This window comes from Dermochelys coriacea, chromosome 7 (assembly GCF_009764565.3).
Source record: "Dermochelys coriacea isolate rDerCor1 chromosome 7, rDerCor1.pri.v4, whole genome shotgun sequence".
NCBI classification, from domain to species: Eukaryota; Metazoa; Chordata; order Testudines; family Dermochelyidae; genus Dermochelys; species Dermochelys coriacea.
This window is the reverse complement of record NC_050074.1, coordinates 63,035,469-63,048,226: the sequence shown is the minus strand read 5'-3', so window position 1 is coordinate 63,048,226 and position 12,758 is coordinate 63,035,469. Positions and strand designations below refer to the sequence as shown.

The following is a 12,758-nucleotide window of genomic DNA, read 5'->3' as shown; positions in this document are numbered from 1 at the left end:
AGGATACAACAGCAATCCCCAGGTGTCCATCTGTGCCAAACAGGAATTCCAGCATTGACACCCCCCCCCGAGGCAAAGGGGTACTCAGGTTCACCCCCAAACTCTCCCCACGGCTATTTCCCTTGGATCTACTACTATTCCTTAACTTCCTTCTTGGGATGTCTCCATGTCTGGCTGTCAAACCAAATCATGCTTCCTCCTCTGGGTACTCAGCCGGCTGGTTGTCTCTTTAAGCTTCTTCCAAAGCCTCTCCTGGACAGACCTGCTGCAAAACTTTTCCCTGCCAGATCTCTCTTACGCAGCAGAAAAGGAGCTGGTATACATGGCTTCCCAGCATGCCTGTCTTGGAGACTGAGAGCTCCCCGGGCTCCAGGATTTCCCAGAAGTCCTTCATTCTAGGCCAACCTGGGAGTTGCTGCGCTAGGCCAGTCGCCTGGTTTGATGGGCCACACACATAGCCCTGGTAGAACTCCCCCTGCTGGACACTCACTAGCCTGCTGTGTTTAGATCCCAACACACTAGACCCGTAGGCTCTTAAGCTTCCCTAGGTCTTAGTAGAGTACATCACTATTTCTTTCCCTGGCCTCTCTGGCACACTTCCTGGTCTCAGGTTCTGTTTCTCTTCCCCCTTCACAGACATGGGACCCCTGTGAACCAGTGCCGACCACCTATACTCCCCAGTAGTTTAAGCACAGCCTGTCCCAGATGACCAACCTCGTGGGCACTCAGGGATTACAGTTCCCGGGGACATGTGACAGCGCAACAAACAGACACACAAGGTTTGTAAAGGTTCCAAAACCCAATCTATATCTAGAACAGGAAATATACAAATCTAGACAAAGCAATCACACACCTAGACACATTTTCTGGCTTCCATTTTCCTCATCACTCTTGAGTGTTTTGGGATCTTAAGGCAGAGTCCTCTAAGGATTACAGGATCCCCACTCCTGCATATGGCTTCTTCTCCTTTGAATCATAGAGTCTCTCTCTCTCTCCCTCTGATGCCAGTTTCCTTCTTCCTTGGCTACTCCTGTAGTTAAAGGGTTCCTTCTGCTACAAAAGCATGCTCTTCTCTCCTGCCCAAACTTCCTGTATTTCTCTGTGAATCCCTCTGAGTTCCCCCAAGTCTCTCACACGCTGTGACTTTAAAGACCAAGTGTTAACACCTGATTTCTTTGCTTTGCTTCTAAGGAAATTCTACTGCCGTAAAACCCCAGCCTTGAAAACTTGGTTGGACTGATTTCCCTAGACTTCATCCTAAGGGCAGCACCAACCTCTTCCTGGTGTAGGGACTGAGGTGAGCTAGACAGAAAATTAGGGGGACTGCGCTATATATCTTGTAGAAACACACCACCATTAATTCTGCAGTTTGGCACTGCTGCTGGCGGCAGAACTGCCTTCAAAGCTGGATGCTGGCTAGCAGCTGCTGCCAGCAGCAGCATAGATGTAAGGGTGGCAATGCCATACTATTTTGACTTTTGTGCTGGAAGGAGTGGCTATGGGGGGGTCCTAAGGCAAATTTGAGGGCAGTATAGCCCCTGCAAGCCCCCTAGCACCACTCCTGCTTCAGACATCCCATTGTCCCAAAGTGCACCCACTTTGGCTTGGGAGCCATCAAGGTTAAATGATCTTCCATTGTCCCTGCCTGATATGTCACACAGTACTGACAGCAAATGGCTGGCTCAACATCCACCGAGGTATTCAATGATGAAGTAATTTCCTAAGATCGGTCAGAATTCATAAGTTGTACATAGATTCTCCAAGTCATCACACACAGGCTGTTATGCCAAAGGTTACTTTGTTGTGTGTAATAATGAAGGGAAGTACATATTTATTCACTTATATGGTGCTCACCACTAAGGTATTGGACCACTTCACATACACTAATAAATTTATCCTCACAACCACCTTGGGCGGTAGGGAATTATTATCCCTTTTTTCAATGGTGAGAATAATTGTCTTGACTGAAGCCTGTGGCAGAGCCAGGAGTAATAAATAATAATACTGTAGTGCTTTTCATCAGTAGATGGAAAAGCACTTTACAAATGATGTCAGTATCATTAGCCCCATTTTACAGATGGGGAAAACTGAGGCATAGACAGGTGAAGTGACTTGCCCAAGGTCATCCAACAGGCCTATGGCATATCTGGGACTAAAACCACAATCTCCTGAGTCTCAGGGCAGAGCTCTATCCAACAGATCTCTGGATCTGCTGAGCTCCAGCCCAATTCAGTCACATCTCTCCTCTTTCATGCTATTGTAAACTCATGCTAGTCAACGTCCAACTGCATGTAAATTTACTGGTAAATATGTTGTTGGCTTTAGGTAGAGTGAGGTTAAATCAGGCCTAATAGGTGAGTACTGTTATCTCTACCTATTAAAATCACATTACCATTATACTAGTTTACCATTTATTTTATACTCTGTTCTTCACTCCTGAGCAGATGCACCCATTCTTACTTTTTAAACAATGTCATCTTTCCTTCCACATAGGCTTAGGTTAATCAACCACACATCAACCACTGTTTAAAAGCTGGTTGTACAGGATGATAACTGGTGAGAGAATTGCTTATCATTACTAGACAAGCGAGTAGATAAAAATCACAGCCCTGATAATCAGCTCCAGAAATTGACAGCAGTGAAGTCTCACATTTCAAATGTCGATTACTTTTCTTCTTTCAGCATTCAGCTGCAGAAGGCAAATGTTAGTGCTTGGATCATCTATTGTAAGCAAGCCAAAGTTCTGTGTAACCTTTCTGGATGCTCAAGGCCTGAATTCTGGCAGGATGGAAACAAGGGTAAGTTTAAAGTTGAGATCAAGTTTGACAAGAAAAAAGGGCCCCACGCAATCCAGGTCCTTAGCTGAACAATCACCTCACCCCCAGCTGTTATTAGCCCATTTAAAATCTGACAATTGTGAAAGCAAACAACTTAGCAAGAGTCAGAGAGGGAGGGAGGAAAAGGCTTCCCAGATTGTCTTCAAAATCGGCAGCATTTGGCCTGTTCCCATCCACACCAGCCTAATGCATTTTTAATAGTTCACCTCCTAAAAAGATATTGCAGGCCGTGAGATGCATATCAGCCAGCCAGAACTGACCCTGGGATTGTGCTATGAGAAATTTCAGGGAAGATGAAATAAACGAATGCAGCATCGCAAACTGCGTTTGGTGCTCTGGTGAAAAGAGAAAAAAACATGCTCATGCAGCCCAGTAAAACTTCCTTTTTTTTTTAGTTTATTAGGTGTGTGCAAAAGAGGCTCAGATGAAAAGTACGACATGTTCTTTTTCTGAAGTCTCGTCTATAGCACAGGGGTTCTAATAAATCAACTGCTTTCTTTCATAGCCAACTATGTGGCGTATGGGAAGCTGAGGCTCCCACTTTGGCTTTGTTAAAATATTAGACTTTGCATGAAAGCTACCATGTGAACTCCATTTTGAATGGATTTCAATGCAGATTTTTACAATAGGAAAAATAAACACTTAATCAGCTCAGGAAACTAGAATGAAATGTTGTAGCCATGGTTTGTTTGTTTATTTGTTACTTTCCTGCTATAGATCAGCCTGTCAGGATACCTCTGTCATGTAAATATTTAAAATCTGCAACAAAACAGTTCAGAAATAAAAAATTAAAACTCTGAAAAGGAGAGAGGGAAAGGAAGATGCAGGGGTTTATTATTTTCTAAAGATAACGGGAGTGGCTCGGGCTGTACCCAATGTACTCTTTGATGAAAACTGGAAATATTCTGGATGTAAAGGTGCTGTGCATTATAGTGCATAGTTTTAGCTCCCTAAAACCACATGCTGACTATATTCAAAGTTACGATATTCCTTTTGGTTTGTATGGGGCAATAATTTTAGTTCTCAGAAGTGCACATGAAAAACTGAAAATCCAGGTTTTGAGAGCTACAGAAGTTTAGCATAGTAGTCATCTGGAAGTCTCTTTTCTTCATGTCAATGAAATATAACGTTACTTTATGCTGTTTGGCTGCAGATGTAAATTACACCTTCTTTCAGTTGTTAGGACAGGCTAGAAAACCACATAATTCTAATGAGTCATAAAAATTTCACCATTTTTTTTCTTCTTTTAATTCATATGGTGCCAACACCTGTGAAAACAATCAGCATCATAGATGTGTGCTCTACTTAAATTTGCTTTAGGGTATGTTCAAGTGAGAGCTTTTATATTTCATTTCTCTAAATTATTAATAACCTGATGCCCTGAATCATTCTATAATGTAAGTGTGCTCATTTTATCTTTAGATGTTTTATCAGGACTAGAAATATGGCACATGTTCAGAGACTCTGACCATCCTAAAAGGGACACTCCCCATCTCCCAGTCATGCTTGAGTCTCACCATAACAAACTATCTATGACAAGATCTTCACATTATTTTTATGTGTTTTGGCAGTTTTGTGCCTTGACGTATGAACCTAAACTGTTATTACGAGACCCATGCTACAATCCACTCTCCCAACAAGCTTTACCACCACTGTACTAACAGCAAGTTCATTTTCTGAGTGCTGCTTCTGCTCTGAACTAAGTTGTAAGCTGTAGCCAAATGAAAAATAGAGTTGTTGCTGTCAGATGGTAATACATTTGATGCTGGAAGCTCAGTTCTAATGTGCATCCCTCAGCATCACTAGGTGGTGCTATAGAGGAATTTTGCTTTGTTAAAATGCTTTCAAAGGGTACGTTTTTATTTTCGTTATAATAGTGTTTTCTGGTTGTGGTAATCTACAGTAAAACAGTATGGGCTTGAAGGAAATGCCACGGAAACTGAACTACCCCTTCTTCTCCAGAAGAGTTCAGCTGCATTGACTTAGTGCTGGGGGTAATATGCATTGATGCCAAAGCTGCATCCAGACCACACCAGTCTCTAGACCTGTAAAGAGAATATATTTAATGAGAAAAAACATCCATCCATCCAATGTCATCCAATAATTCCTTAATATACCCCCTTGGGACCACCCATAACTCAAGCTTCTTTTCATTTCACCCTTCTTGTCTAATGTGCCTTCCTCCAATTTTACCAGACTTCACTTGGAGAACTCCAACCCTGCCCTTTGGCTCAGCATGGAAGAGGAAACAGCTGCTGAAAGCACATTCTCCTTTCTGGAAAAGGGGATATCCCCCTAAAGAATTTATTCAGTAGGCCATAGAGCAGTTCCTGTCTTACACAGAGACCATACCTCTTTAAAGCATGGGACCAAATCCTCAGTGGGTTTAAATCTGCATAGCTCCTTTGACTGCAGTCAGTACGCTGATTTACATGAACTAAGGGTCCATCCCATGATTTCGATCTCATCTATAATGTGTAGAAAATATATTTTAAAAAACCCACAAGAAATTGACAGTCTGTGTTTCTTGAAGACATTCTGGAACTCTAGATCAATACAGAATCCACATGATGAAGAGTTTTTACGGTGCCATAGGCACATGCTCAATACTTCGAATAAGAAGGATGTAACATTTACACTAAAGTAATCCAAATTTCAAGCGCAAGAGCTTTCTAAAGGTTGTATGGGGTTGCAAAGTACAGAAAAGAAACATGCTTCCCTTTTCTGTCTCATGGCAAAAATCTCTGCTACTGGGCGGAATGATTAAAAATGAAATTTTATTTTCAGAGTTAACAAGTTTTCCTGACTATAAGCAGCAACTGTTTTCTAAAGTATCAGCATTATAGTTCTTTGATTTGAAGACAGCTTCTGCACAGGGATCTTTAGGCTGATGGTCTTGAAATATTATTCATGAGAAACTACTGAATACTTCATATTTGATGTAGGTGCACTCCGTCTCCTAATGGAAGTTGCATGTGCTTTTCCCCCAAGTATGTGCTGGTAAGTAATGACCCATCATCAGGCAGTGACTGATGACAATTGATCATATGGCCATCTATAGCAGCAAGAAATTAGAGTAATCTCTCAAGAGAATAATCAGGGAACACTTTTCCAGGGTCACTACTAGTGAAGAAGCTTGCTCCAGAAGAAAATGGACTCAGGCTTCACAATGTGTTGGGGTTTTTTTTGCACCTGGTTTTCAGTTTATACACCAGGTTTATATTTGTTTTAAAAGAAATTTTATGAGGAGGACTGGATGGATTAGGGCAGTAAGCCTGGACTACAAAACCCTTCACCTTTAGGTTTTCAGTTCAAACCCAGCTCCGATGAAATGCCAATCAAAAGTGTTTCACATTGCTGCTAGTACCTGTGTGAAATGGGTTGATGGATTTGGCTCACTCCCCAGTAAGTAAGTATGCATGCCCCAACTGGCAAGCAGACAGGACCAAGAACTAAATGAACTATGGGAACTGTTTTAACCTCTTCTCCCTTCCCTTCCCCTGAGGCCAGGGTAGAGGCATATTGGCAGGGGAAGGCTCCCCCACCACTGCATGGGCTACATTTATTCTGGGGTGTGAAGATAGCAACTTTCTCAGGCACTAAATCCACAGACATTTTAGAAAAGTTTTACCAAGTGTGCACGCAGCAGGAGAATTGTCATATGAAGACCACATTGGTGACTCTTGGGCCCAATTCTCTTTACACTAAGGTGTAAACTGCTCTTGCAGCATACAAAGGGCTTAATGTAAATATAATTGACTCCAACTTTAAGGCTCCTTTGCACTGCCAGACTGGTGTAGCTTTAGAGTCACTGAGAATCAGGTCCCTTCTTGTCCTAGCTTTTATGGCTTGACCAATTTTATAGCCCCATGAATTTGACCCATCAGGCCAGAATATGTTCTCCATTATACCGTAAAGCCAGGTAACTCCACTGAAATAAATGGGGTTAAGAGCAAATTTACATCAGTGTAAATGGGAGCAAAACCTATTTGTACGGGAAACACGGACAACTGAAGGTAACTATGTACATTGGTCTGCTAGATGCAATCAAGCTACCTCATGTTAGCACAGGTCTATGTAAGCTAAGACACTTGTTCTATGTGTGTGTGCACTGCCTAGCACATTGGGGCCCTGATCCTTCATTGGGACCTCTAAATCCTACTGCAGTACAAACAGTAAAGAGTATCCCCTCATACTGCAGGACAGTCCCATTCTCATCAATAGGAGCAGCACATGTACATCAAGGGCAGACTAATTCTGTAGGTGATTTGAGTGAGCAAGGAATGCACGACTGGCCTTCACCTTACAATTATTTTACCAGTGAACAGTGTTGAATAGAGAATTAAACACATTTGACTCTGAAAATGGCCAGAACAGGTCAAGGGAATAATGATCTCAGAATGAAAATTGTTAGTTGAGTTTACAGTGGTATCACCTTTTATATTTCTTATGATCTTCACTTGGGCCATAACAGTTCCATGAGTTTCAACACTTTGTCTCTATTTGATTACTACTGTAAGCATAATTATCACACCATCTCTGAGTTAAAAGTGATGGATAGGTTTTGTTACTTGCTTGTCAAGATGCTCAGGTTCATTGTATACAGCCATCACACCACCTTGGAGACTGATGACTTTGCTAGACCTATTAATACAAGTCTATTACAATATGTTGATGCTACTACCCTCAACCAATATTAATGCAAGTCCTGCAGCAGCAAGCATATTTTTAACTTGCCACACCACAGCGAGCCCTGTTTCACTACATAATTAACCCTTTTATGTTTTATTCACTCTGTTGCTTGTTATCCATAAATGACAACCAACATGCTCTTCACTCATTCCATTTTGAAGGTACTGCAGGCTAGGACAGATATTTTCAAAAGTGGCTTGTGATTTTTGGTGCTTCACTTTCTGGGTGACCAACTTGAGATGGGTTTGATTTCACCAAGCCTCTGAAAATGAGGTTCCTATAAGAGGTCCCCAATTGGACACTCAGAAATCAAGGCATCCCGAATCGCTAGTTGCCTTTGTAAGTTGTGGCCTCTAGAGTTTAACTGGCAACTGGTGAGGAGAACACAAGTAAAACGAGGGTATAACGCAAAAGGGGAAAAGTACCTCAGTCACTGATTATGCTCATCTGGTGTACTTCAGTTCGAAGTGTAATAAGGTGGTGGTGAGTGTTTGGTTGTCACTCAGGCTAGTGAAGTTCTCTAGAGATGGTACTCTGAGGAAATTAATTCACCTTCTGTAACTGGGGTTCAGTCCTGGTTCAAGCAAGATCAAAGCTTTGATTCTGCTAGAGAAATCGGAGTATTTTTAACGGTTGAGGTACATGGATTAGTAACTTGATAGCTGAAAAGTCAATCTGAAAGTGAAGCAAACAAAGACACTGATCAGTTCAATTAAAGCCAATTTATCTTCTTTAAAAAGTAGCACTAAAATAAGCCTGCTGCAGAAGCATTCACACTGTTACTCACTTGATGTTCTTTTTTATGACTCAGTTCTCTGTAAGATGCTGAGTACTCTGACTATGAGCCAGCAACACACTTAAGTATGTGCTTAACTTTAAGCACAGGAGCAGTCCTCGTTGACTTCAATGGAACTACTCGCATGCATTAAAAGTCAAAAGAAAAGGAGTACTTGTGGCACCTTAGAGACTAACAAATTTATTAGAGCATAAGCTTTCGTGAGCTACAGCTCACTTCATCGGATGCATTTGGTGGAAAAAACAGAGGAGAGATTTATATACACACACACAGAGAACATGAAACAATAGGCCTACCTGCTTGTCACCATGGAAGGTTTTCCTCCTTTCCCCCCCCTGCTGTGGGTGATGGCTTATCTTAAGTGATCACTCTCCTTACAGTGTGTATGATAAACCCATTGTTTCATGTTCTCTGTGTGTGTGTATATAAATCTCTCCTCTGTTTTTTCCACCAAATGCATCCGATGAAGTGAGCTGTAGCTCACGAAAGCTTATGCTCTAATAAATTTGTTAGTCTCTAAGGTGCCACAAGTACTCCTTTTCTTTTTGCGAATACAGACTAACACGGCTGCTACTCTGAAACCTGTCATTAAAAGTCAAGCGTGTCTGTAACTGGTTTGATGGACTGAGGCCAGAATGTTCCGCATCTCGCTAGTTTGAGCCGTCACAAAATCTGTGGTGCCTGGTTTTTTGCTTGACAAATAGTCCCGGCTTTCACAAACGTAGTGAGTAAATAGGGATCAGAGTTTGAATTCCCTTGGCTAGATCCTCAGCTGGTGTAAATCAGTATAGCCCCATGGACTTTGCCAATTTACACCACTGGAGGATTTGGCATCTCCTTTTGCTTGTTGAGATAATCTTCAAGCCATGATGTTTCTCCCAGCAGTTCCCACGATGCACTATGCCACTCAAAGACTGACTGACCATAACATCTGCTCAGTGAAGAAGGATTTCATGCTGAAAGCTCTAAGTTCTCTTATTTGAAGAAAAGAAGAATTTTCCTATGTTCTAGGAGCAAGTGGGATAGGTGTATCATAGCTGCAGTACCCCCTTGTAATTTTTATTTCACATCATCCCTCCTCAGTGAATAAATCTTACTAAACCTTTTCCTCTTCAAGACCATCTGGATGAAAACCATTCAGGAAATGTCACCAGAGGTACAAAAACGTAAAGCTCTCCATAAATTGAAGGGTGTCAAAGCCACGCAGGCATGCCTTAAACAGCCTCTGCAGCTGTGATTCGCTCAGAGTCACTGACATGTGCAACTGGTGCCTGCTGAGAAACACATCACTACATTTCAAGAACTCCCAAATACAAATCAGCAGGATGTGAAAGCAAAATTATGGATTTTCTTCTTTTTAAACAGAACTAATTTTTTTTAAGGAAACAGAAAATATTTAAATAAAATTGACATTAACTTAGTAGACTGGAATCTGTCACGGGGCAGCTGGCCCCTTTCATGAAATTGGGCTCAGCTCTCTTGTTCCAGTCCAGGTGTGCCCTAGTTTGGTGTAGTGAGGAGGGAGGGGCTGCCCCTGGGAGTTATAAATGAGAATTCAGAATCCTGAGATGAGAAGTTCAAAACCCACAGTCCTGAGAGCAAAGAGAGGTCAGAGGAAGAGCTGGGCTGAGCTTCAGGGAAGGGATAACCCTGAAGGATGGAGTGGTGAGTGTTTCCTGGTTGAGCAGTGAAGCTAAGTCAGGCTGGTGAAAGCAGAAGGCAGTCAGGGGGTCACTACAAACATCCCCTGGCCTGAGAGCTGAAGGCTGAGACCAACAGAGAGAGATGCCTGATGGCTCTGTGAGAGGCGGAGCTCAAGCTGGAAAGGCAGAGAGGGGGGAAGGAGGGAAATGATGGAGGGGTGAGCCTATTGATGTCTCACTTTCAGTTCCCTGGCTTCCCTCCTTGATGAGTTGGGGAGGTCACACCATCCTGCTGACTATGCCAATGTAAATGCACAGCGTCCTTCCAGCCATCCCTTTGTGGCCTCTCAGAAGCCTTGCAAGGGCCCCTTACTTCAGTTTCCCTCTTGATTCTGCAAATAAACTCAGGTCAGCCTGCAAACTGCAAATATATCCCTTTTTGTAGGGTTAATTTATTACCCAAATCCCACTACCATAAGCCAGAATCTCCCCAGCACAATCCAAACACTATATTCATCCCAACAATACAACACCACGTATGAGTCCAGTGGCTCTCATCACGCCTCACAACAGCAGCAAGGTACGGCTTTGGCATGTCTCAGCAGACCTCATCCCAGCTCCCTAAGCTGGGATGTTCCCTGCCGTTTCCTTCCCAGGTATGACTCCAGCTCTTGCCTGGAGACATGAGCAGGTTCACCCCTCCATCATTCTCCACACTTCAGCCCTCTCTGGCCCTCTACTTTCAAGTCACTGGCTCATTCAACTAGCAGGCCTCTCTCTCTACTGTTCTCAGCTGTCAGCCCTCTCTGGCCTGGGGACATTTGCAGGTGCTCCCATGACTGCCTTCCACTTTCACCAGGCTGATCAGGCTCCACGACTCAACCAGAGAATTCCCACTGCTCTCTCATTCAGGGAGATGATGCTCCCAGCCCAGATCTGATCCTCCTTTGAGCTCTTGTTTCTTTTCCTAACTCTGCATTCTAAAACACTCCCTCAAAGCTTTCGCGCTCCCTGTCTCTCAGGAGTCTGGCCATTGGGGGTTCTGAAATCCTCTCAGCCATCTGAACTCTCCTTTATAACTCCCACCCTCCTCATTACATCAAAATAGGGTGCACCTGGACTTGAACAGGAGAGCTGAGCCCAATTGCATTTAAGGGGCTGGCTACCCTGTTACAGAACTGCGTTGTCCCCATTATTCTCCGCCCCGTCCTCTTTTTTCTCTGATTACTTCTCCCTCTCTTCCAAAGTACATATACTAATGTGTCGAGCCATGCTCAAAATAGGAAATCATGATGACTTTGCTCTGTATTCTGATGGCTTATACAGTTAGACACCTGCCGTCCTGGCAAATTTCTTTATGGTAACAAGGTCTGAGCAGGTTGGTCTCTCAAACGCCAGATATGATTTTATCGCTTTTATCCAAGCCCAGTGAGAAGATGACTTTTAGCCAACACCAAGAGCTCTCCCTCCACCCCTGCTGTAATTGTTTTTGTGCAAAGAATCTCATCTTTAATTTAATAATTTCAAAATGCAGCACAGTAAAAAGCTGCACTCATATCTACTGGATAAGAAAACAGAGAGGTAACTGAAGCTGTGTATAAATTGATTGCATGCCCTTTTCAAATTTTAAAAGATCTATGTTTCATTCTCACAAGCAATAGGTTCCATCAACACATGGGTTCCATGAACACATCTACAGTGGCTGATAGCTGGGATACACCACCAGAGATATCAGACCCGACTAGGATTGCCCAGACATTGGTCCTCTGAAGTCCCCGCTCAGGCCACACAGTACGTCACTACCGAACTCAACTCTCAGATGAAAGGGTTAAGATTTATTGTTGCAAGAAACTTCACTTCCCTGGAGCAGCACTATGCCCAGGAAACATTGCATTGGTGCCTTTCATACAATACACGTGCTAGTTTCTGGTTTGCTAAAGCGGCTTCATGCTGTAACACCCATACAAAATGGGATCTAATGCATGCAGAAGTAACAGGCTAGTTCTCTAATGTCTCTATATGGGTCCTGATCTTTCATCTACATGGTGCCATGCCTCAACCTGTTCTTATGGACTGGTGTTTCTATACTTTGCAACATCCCTCTGCACAGAATAACCACAGCCATGTCTGATTGCTCAGAAGTTCAGCTCGATGCCATTCCAAGGCAAGCTTAACTTTGGGGCTTTTTACTTTTCTGTTTTCTATTTTCACCACCCCATCCATCACCAGCTGGACTCAGCACATTCCCTCCAACCCTGTGCAACTGCCATCTGGCTCTACTGCTGTGTTAAAAAACACTTGCAAGCTACGGCCCTCCCAAGCAGGGACAAGCTGCTTGGATCATGAACTTGGGGCCTCAGCAGCAGTAGTCTGGTTTAAGTTGTGTCTTCTTAAGGAAAAGCAACTTTTCCCGTTGTTAACTATATGTGATTTTTGATTTCCCATTCTCCCACCTTAAGTAAATGCCCCAGCTTGGTCAATGCATTACTAGTCTCCTAGTTCCTACTTGCCCATTGCCATTGCTGAGGAAATAGAGTTATCCATACTATCCCAGGAGCTGAGTGCGCCACATATTATTAGCCCCCAGCTTGGGAAGCAACACTCAGCCAGTGTTGACTGCATAGCAGCAGTGATAGGTGAAGTGATACCACTGTTTAGTTTGCAGATCCATTTGTAAATTGCTTTGGGATCTAAACATCAGATATTATTATTATTATATTAGCAAGTTACCAGAAAGAATCCATTCCCCCTGAACATGGCATAATTGCATAGGTGCATCATGGTGGTTTT

The 12,758-nt window shown here is 43.0% G+C and overlaps 1 long non-coding RNA gene across 1 annotated transcript in view; it reads right to left on the bottom strand.

Moving 5' to 3' along the window:
* Window positions 1-4,755: 4,755 nt before the first annotated feature.
* Window positions 4,756-12,758, bottom strand: part of LOC122461060 — a 33,713-nt gene continuing 25,710 nt past the window's right edge. The window contains exons 2-4 of the long non-coding RNA XR_006282762.1: window positions 9,428-9,433; window positions 7,955-8,204; window positions 4,756-4,882 (exon numbers count right to left, since the gene is read on the bottom strand). This is a non-coding gene — a long non-coding RNA (uncharacterized LOC122461060). The remainder of the gene's footprint in view (window positions 4,883-7,954; window positions 8,205-9,427; window positions 9,434-12,758) is intronic.